Source organism: Pan paniscus, chromosome 6 (assembly GCF_029289425.2).
Source record: "Pan paniscus chromosome 6, NHGRI_mPanPan1-v2.0_pri, whole genome shotgun sequence".
Classification (NCBI taxonomy): Eukaryota; Metazoa; Chordata; class Mammalia; order Primates; family Hominidae; genus Pan; species Pan paniscus.
Window position 1 is genome coordinate 78,451,082 of NC_073255.2, and position 9,280 is coordinate 78,460,361.

Consider the following 9,280-nt stretch of genomic DNA (forward strand, 5'->3'; position numbering starts at 1 on the left):
GAGATAAACTTTTCTTTGCATTCAGCAATCTGGAAACACTGTTTTGGCAGAACCTGTGAAGCAATATTTGGGAGTGCACTGAAGCCTATGGTGAAAAAGGAATTATCTTCAGATAAAAACTAGAAAGAAGGTTTCTGAGAAACCGCTTTGTGATGTGTGCATTCACCTCACAGAGTTAAACTTTCTGTGGATTCAGCAGTTTGCAAACACTGTTTTTGTCCATTCTGTGAATGGACATTTGGGAGCCCATTGAGGCCAATGGTAAAATAGTAAAATTCTCAGCACAAAAACTAGAAGGAAGCTATCTGAGAAACTGCTTTGTGATGTGTACATTCACCTCATGGGGGCAAACCTTTCTTTTCATTCAGCAGTTAGGAAACACTATTTTTGTAGAATCTGTGAAATTATATTTATGAGCATATTGAGGACTATGGTTAAAAAGGAACTGTCTTCAGTTCAAAACTAGAAAGAAGCTTTCTGAGAAAGTGCTTAGTGATCTGTGCATTCATCTCACAGAGTTAATCCTTTCTGTGGATTCAGCAGTTTGCAAACACTGTTTATGCCCATTCCGCAAGTGGACATTTGGGAGCTCATTTAAACCAATGGCAAAAAAGTGAATATACTAGGATAAATACTAGAAACAAGCTCTTTGAGAAACCAATTTGTGATGTGGGCATTGATCTCACAGGGTTAAATCTTTCTTTTCATTCAGCAGTTTGGAAACTGTTTTCGTAGAATCTATGAAGTGATATTTGGGAGTATATTGAGGCCTATGGTGTAAAAGGAAATATCTTCAGATAAAAACTATGAAGTAGCTTTCAGAGAAACTGCTTTGTGATGTGTGCATTCCTTTCACAAAGTTAAACTTTTCTGCAGATTCATCAGTTTGCAAGCACTGTTGTTGTAGAATCTGTGAAGGGATATTAGGGAGGCCATTGAGGCCAATGGTGAAAAAAAGAATATCCCAGGGTAAAAACCAGAAGGAAGCTATCTGACAAACTGCTTTGTGATGTGGGCATTTGCGTCACAGAGCTAAACCTTTATTTTCATTCAACAGTTTGGAAACAGAGTTTTTGTAGAACCTGCTAAGTGATATCTGGGAACGCTTTGAGGCCTATGGTGAAAAAGGAAATATCATCAGGTAAAAACTACAAAGAAGCTTTCTGAGAAACTGCTTTGTGATGTGTGCATTCATCTCACAGAGCTAAAACCTTGCTTTGGATTCCCCAGTTTGGAAAGACTGTTTTTGTAGAATCTACGAAGGGATATTTGGGAGCTCAGTGAGGCCAATGGCGAAAAAGTGAATATCCCAGATTAAAAACTAGAAGGAAGCTATTTGAGAAACCACTGTGTGAAATGTGCATTCACCTGGCAGAGGTAAATTGCTTTTTCATTAAACAGCTTGGAAACCCTGTTTTTGGAGAATCTGCAAAGGGATGTCTGGGAGTGAATTGAGTCCTACAGTGAAAAAGGAAGTATCTTCAGATAAAAACTGTAAAGAAGCTTTCTAAGAAACTGCTTTGTGATGTTTGCATTCATCTCATAGAGTTAAAATTTACTGTGGATTAAGCAGTTTTCAAAAACTGTTTTTGTCCATTCTGTGAATAGACATTTGGGAGTTCATTGAGGGCAATGGCAAAAGGTGACTATCCCACTAATAAAAACTAGAAGGAAGATATCTGAGAAACTGCTTTGTGATGTGTGCATTCATCTCTCAGATAAAAACCTTTCTTTTAATTCTGCAGTCTGGAAACACTGTTCTGGCAGAATCTGAGAAGGGATTTTTTGGGAGTGCATTGAGGCCTATGATGAAAAAGGATATATCTTCAAATAAAAACTAGATATAAGTTTTAAGAGTAACAGCTTTGTGATGTCTGATTTCATCTCACAGAGTTAAACCTATCTTTAGATTCAGCTTTTTGGAATCACTGTTGTTGTAGAATTTGAAAAGGGAGATTTGGGAGCTTAATGAGGTCAATGGTGAAAAAGTGCATATCCCAAGATAAAAACTAGTAGGGAACTAGCTAAGAAACTGTCTTGTGGCATGTGCATTCATCTATCAAAATTAAACCTTTCTCCTCATTCAGTATTTTCAAAACAGTGTTTTTGTAGAATGTGTGAAGTGATATCTGGGAGCACATTGAGGCCTATGGTAAAAAAGGAAATATCTTCAGAGAAAAATTAGAAAAATGCTTTCTGAGAAACTGCTTTGTGATGGGTGCACTCTTCTCACAGAGGTAAACCTTTCTTTGGATTCAACAGTATGGAAATACTGTTGTTCTAGAATCTACAATGGGATATTTGGGAGTCTAATGATGCCAAAAGTTAAAAACAGAACATCTCAGGAGAAACACTAGAAGGAAACTGTCTGAGAAACCGCTCTGTGATGTGTACATTCATCTGTCAGAGATAAAACATACTTTCCATTCAGCAGTATGGAAACTCTGTTTTTGTAGAATCTACGAAGTTACATTTGGGATCGCATAGATGCCTATGGTGAAAAAGGAAATATCTTCAGATAGAAACTAGAAAGAATCTTTCTGAGAAACAACTTTGTGATGTGTTCATTTATCTCACAGAGTTAAAACTTTCTGTGGATTCAGCAGTTTGCAAATAGTATTTTTGTCCATTCTGCAAATGAACATTTGAGAGCTCATTGAAGCCAAATGCAAAAAAGCAAATATTCCAGGATAAATACTAGAAAGAAGCTATTTGACAAAATGCTTTGTGATGTGTACATTCACGTTGTAGAGTTAAAACTTTCTTTTCATTCAGCAGTCTGAAAAAATTGTTTTGCAGAATCCATGGAGGGCTATCTGGGAGTGCATTGAGGCCTATGGTGAAAAAGGAAATGTCTTCAGAGAAAAACTAGAAAGAAGATTTTTGAGAAATTGCTTCATGATGTGTGAATTCATCTCACAGAGTTCAAACTTTATGTGTATTCAGTAGTTTGCAAACACTATTTTTTTCCATTCTGTGAAAGGGCATTTGGGAGCTCTTTGAGGTCAATGGGGAAAGAGCAAATATCCCAGGATAAAAAGTAGAAGTAAGCTCTTTGATAAACCACTTTGTGATGTGTGCATTCATCTCACATAGTTAAATTTTTTTTTTCATTCAGCAGTTTTGAAACACTGTTTTCATAGATTGTGCAAAGGGATATCTGGGAGTGCATTGAGGCCTATGTAGAAAAAGAAATATCTTCAGACAAAAACTAGAAAGAAGCTTTCTGAGAAATTGCTATGTGATGTGTGCATTCACCTCACAGGTTTAAAACTTTCTGTGGATCCAGCTGTTTGCAAAAACTGTTTTGCCCATTCTGTGAATGGACATTTGGGAGTTCATTGAGGGCAATTGCAAAAAAGTGAATATCATAGGATAAAAACTAGAAGGATACCATCTGAGAAAACACTTTGTGATGTGAATTCACCTCACAGTGATAAAACTTTCTTTCATTCACCAGTCTGGAAATACTGTTTTGCCAGAATCTGTGAACAGATATTTGGGAATGCATTGAGGCCTTTGGTGAAAAAAGAAATATCTTCAGATAAAAACTAGAAGGAAGCTTTCTAGAAACTACTTTCTGATATGTGCATTCATCTCACAGAGTTAAACCTTTCCTTTCATTCAGCAGTTTGCAAACTGTTTTTTTCCATTCTGTCAATGTACATTTGGGAGCTCATAGAGGCCAAAGGCCAAAAAGTGAAAATCCCAGGATAAAACCTACAAAGAGTCTATCTAATAGACCACTTTGTGATGTGTGCATTCATCTTCCAGATTTAAAAAGTTCTTTTCATACACTATGAGTAAGAAAATATACATTTGCAGAATGGACAAAACAATGTTTTCAAACTACTGAATTCAAAAAAATGTTTGAGTCTGCAAGATATATGCACACATCACAAATCAGTTTCTCTGAAAGCTTCTTTTTACTTTTTATCTGAAGATATTTCCTTTTTCAGCATAGACCTCCCTCAATTTGATCCTAAATATCCCTTCACAGATTCTACAAAAACAGTTTTTCCAAACTGCTGAATGAAAAGAAAGTTTTACATGTGTGAGATGAAAGCACTCATCACAAAACCATTTATCAGATAGCTTCTTTCTAGTTTTCATCTTGGGATAATCACTATTTCGCCATTGGCCTCATTGGGGTCCCAAATGTCCATTCCAAGAATGAACAAAAACAGTGTTTCCAAACTGCAGAATCCAAGGAAAGGTTTGCCTCTGTGAGATGAAAGCAAACATCACAAAGCAGTTTCTCAGAAAGTTTCTTTCTACTTTTTATCTGAAGGTGTTTCCTTTTTCACAATAGTCCTCAATTTGCTCCCAAATATCCATTCACAGATTCTACCAAAACAGTGTTTCCAAACTACTTAATGAGAAGAATGTTTGAACCCTTCCAGATGAATGCACATATTACAAACCATTTTCTGAAATAGCTTCCATCTAGTTTTCATCCTGTGATGTTCACTTTTTTGCCTATTGCCTCAATGATCTCCAAAATGTCCATTTGCAGAATGGACAAAAACAGCGGTTCCAAATTGCTGAATCCAAAGACACTTTTAACTCTGTGAAATGAATGTATACATCACCAAGCAGTTTCAAGAAAGATTCTTTCTATGTTTTATTAGAAGATATTTCCTTTTTCACCTTAGGCCTCAATGCATTCCCAAATATCCCTTCACAGATTCTAACAAAACAGTGTTTCCAAATTGCTAAATGAATGGAAATGTTTAACTTTGTGAGATGAATGCACACATCACAAAGCGGTTTTTCAGATAGTTTCCTTCTAGTTTTTATCCCGGGATATTCCCTTTTTCACTTTTGGCCTCAATGAGCTCCCAAATATTCCATCACAGATTCTACAAAAACAGTGTTTCCAAACTGCTGAATCTAAAGGAATGTCTACTTCTGCAAGATGAATGCACACATCACAAAGCAGTTTCTAAGAGATCTTCTTTCTAGAGTTTATCTGAAGATATTTCCTTTTTCACCATAGGCCTCAATGTGCTGCCAAATATCCATTCACAGATTCTACCAAACAGTGTTTCCAAACTGCTGAATGAAGAGAAAGTTTTAACTCTGCAAGATGAAAGCAAGCAACAAAAAGCAGTTTCTCAGATAGGTTTCCTCCAGTTTTTATCCTGGGATATTCGCTTTTTCACCAGTGGCCTCAATGAGATCCCAAATGTCCATTTGCAGAATAGACAAAAACAGTATTTCCTGACTGATGAATCCAAAGAATGTTTTAACTCTGTGAGATGAATGCACACATCACAAAGGAGTTTCTCAGAAAATTTCTTTCTGGTTTTTATCTAAAAATAATTCCTTTTCCACCTTAGGCCTCAATGTGTTCCCAAAGAACCCCTCCAAGATTGTACCAAAACAGTTTTTCCAAGTGGCTGAATGAAAAGAAAGGTTTAACTCTGTGAGATGAAGGCATACATTATGAAGCAGTTTATCAGATAGCTTCCATATATTTTTATCCTAGGATACTCTCTTTTTTGCCATTGGCCTGATTGAGCTCCCTGATGTCCACTAGCAGAATGGACAAAAACACTGTTTGAAAATTGCTGAATCCAAAGAAAGGTTTAATTTTGTGAGATGAATGCATGCATCACAAAGCAGTTTCTCAGAAAGCTTCTTTCTTGTTTTTATCTGAAGATATTTCCTTTTTCACCATAGGCGTCAATGAACTCCCAAATATCCCTTCACAGATTCTACAAAAACAGTGTTTCTGAACTGCTGAATGAAAAGAAAGGTTTAGCTCTGTGAGATGAATACACACATCACAATGTAGTTTCTCAGATAGCTTCCTTTTAGTTTTCATCCAGGGATATTCTCTTCTTTGCCTTTGGCCTCAATGAGGTCCCAAATATCCCTTCACAGATTATACAAAAACAGTGTTTACAAACTGCTGAATCCAAACAAAAATTTGCCTCTATGAGATGAATGCATGCATCACAAAGTAGTTTCCCAGATAGCTTTCTTCTGGTTTTTATCCTGGGATATTCACTTTTTTACCATTGGTCTCCCAGATATCCCAAATGTCCATTCACAGAATTGACAAAAAGAGTGGTTCCAAACTGCTGAATCAAAAGAAAGGTTTAACTCTATGAGAAGAATGCACACATCACAAATCAGTTTCTCAGAAATCTTCTTTCTAGTTTTTATCTGAAGAGGTTTCCTTATTCACCATAAACCTCAATGAGCTCCCAAATATCCCATTGCAGATTTTACGAAAACAGTTTTTCCAAACTGCTGGATGAAAGGACGGTTTTAACTCTGTGAGGGAATGCACACGTCACAAAGGGGTTTCTCAGAGTGCTTCCTTCTAGTTTTGATGCAGGGATGTTCACTTTTTCACCATTGAACTCAATGAGTTCCAAAATGTTCATTCATAGAATGAAAAAACAGTGTTTCCAAACTTCTGAATCCAATGAAAGGTTTAACCCCATGAGATGAATGCACACATTACAAAGCAGTTTCTCAGAAAGCTTCTTTTCAGTTTTTATCTGAAGTTATTTCATTTTCACCATAGGCCTCAACTCACACCCAAATATACCTTTGCAGATTCTACCAAAATTGTGTTTCCAAACTACTGAAGGAACAGAAATGTTTAACTCTGTGAGATGAATGCACACAACACAAAGTGGTTTCTCAGATAGCTTCCTTCTAGTTTTTATCCTGGGATATTTGCTTTTTCACCACTGGGCTCAATGAGCTCCCAAATGTCCATTCACAGAATGGACAAAAAAAAATTTCCAAACTGCTGAATCAAAACAAAGTTTTAACTCTGTGAGATGAATGCACACATCACAAAGCAGTTTCTTAGAAAGTTTCTTTCTACTTTTTATCTGAAAAGCTTTCCTTTCTCACCTTAGGCCTCAATGGGCTCCCAAATGTCCCATCACAGATTTTACAAAAACAGTGTTGCCAAACTACTGAATGAAAGGAAAGTTTCCACTTTGTGAGGTGAAATCACAAAGTGGTTTCTCAGAGGGATTCCTTCTAGTTTTAATGCTGGGATATATACTTTTTTGCCATTGGTCTCAATGAGCTCCCAAATGTAAATCTGCAGAATGGATGAAAACAGTGTTTCCCAACTGCTGAATGCAAAGGAAATTTTAACTCTATGAGATGAATGTACACATCACAAATCATGTTCTCAGAAAGCTTCTTTCTAGTTTTTATCTGAAGATATTTCCTTTATTAAAGTAGGCCTCAATGCGCTCCTAAATAACATTTCCCAGTTTCTACCAAAACAGTGTTTCCAGACTGCTGAATGAGAAGGAAGTTTTAACTCTGTGAGATGAATGCACACATCACAAAGTGGTTTCTCAGATAGCTTTCTTGTAGTTTTTATCCTGAGATATTTGCTTTTTCACCTTTGACCTCATTGTGCTCCCAAATATCTCTTTGAAGATTCTGCCAAAACAGTGTTTCCAAACTGCTGAATGAAAAGAAAGGTTTAACTCTGCAAGATGAATGCACACATCACCAAGTGGTTTCTCAGATAGCTTCCTTCTAGTTTTTATTCTGGGATATTCTCTCTTTCACCATTGGCCTCAATGTGCTCCATAATGTCAATTCACAGAATGGACAAAAATAATGTTTCCAAACTACTGAATCAAAAGAATTGTTTAACTCTCTGAGATGAATGTACACATCACAAAGCAGTTTCTCTGAAAGATTATTTCTATTTTTTATCTGAAGATATTTCCTTTTTCTCTAAAGGCCTAAATGTGTGTCAAAATATCATTTCACAGATACTACCAAAACAGGTTTTCCAAACTGCTGATGCAAGATGAATGCAAGATGAATGCACACATCACTCAGTGGTTTCTCAGATACCTTCCTTCTAGCTTTTATCCTGGGATATTCACTTTTTCACCTTTGGCCTCAATGTGCTCCCAAATATCCCTTCACAGATTATACAGAAACAGTGTTTCTAAACTGATGAATCCAAAGAACTATTTAACTCTGTGAGATAAATGTACACATCACAAAGCAGTTTCTCAGAAAAATACTTTTTAGTTTTTATCTGAGCATATTTCCTTTTCCACACTAGACCTCAATGCGCTCCCAAATATGTCTTTGCATATTCTACAAAAACAGTGTTTCTATACTGCTGAATGAAAAGTAATGTTTAACTTTGCAAGTTGAATGTACACATAACAAAGCGGTTTCTCAGATAGTTTCCTACAAGTTTTTATCGTGGCATATTTGCCTTTTCTCCATTGGCCTCTATAAGATCCCAAATGTCCTTTCCCAGAATGAACTAAAACAGTGTTTCCAAACTGCTGAATGAAAAGAAAAGTTTAACTCTGGAGACCAATGCACACATCAAAAAGTGGTCTCTCAGAGAGATTCCTCCCATTTTATCTGGAATATTGGCTTATTTGCATTTGGCCTCAATTAGCTCCCAAACATCACTTTGCAGATTCTATAAAAACAGTGTTTCCAAACTGCTGAATCCAAAGAAATGTTTAACTCTGTAAAATGAATGGAACATCACAAAAAAGTTTCTCAGAAAGCTTTTTTCTAGTATTTATGTGAAGATATTTCCTTTTTCATGCTAGTCCTCAATGTGCTCACAAATATCCCTTCACAGATTCCACAAAAACATGTAACTAACCTGCACATTGTGCACATGTGTGCTAAAACTTGAAGTATAATAATAATTAAAAACAATAAAATATTTTCAAAAATAAAAAAATTTAAAAAACTTTTTTAAAACTGCTGAATGAAAAGTAAGGTTGATCCTTGTGAGATGAATGCTTACACCACAAAGCAGTTTCTCAGACAGCTTCCTTCTAGTTTTTATCCTGGGATATTCACTCTTTGGACATTGGCCACAATGAGCTCCAAAATGTCCATTCACAGAATGTATAAAAACTGTGTTTCCAAACTGCTGAATTCAAAGAAAGATTCATCTCTCTGAGATGAATGCACACATCACAAAACAGTTTCTCAGAAACCTTTTTTCCAGTTTTTATCTGAAGTTATTTCATTTTCACCACAGGTCTTGACACACTACAAAACAGCCTTTCTCAGATTCTACCAAAATAGTGTTTCCTAACTGATGAATGAAAAGAAAGGGTTAACTCTGCAAGATGAATACACACATCACCAAGAAGTTTCTCAAATAGCTTACTTCTGGTTTTTATCCTGGGATATTCTCTCCTTCCCAATTGGACTAAATGTGCTAAGTAACGTCAGTTCACAGAATGGACAAAAACAGTGTTTCCAGAAGGCTGAATCCTAAGAATTGTTTAAC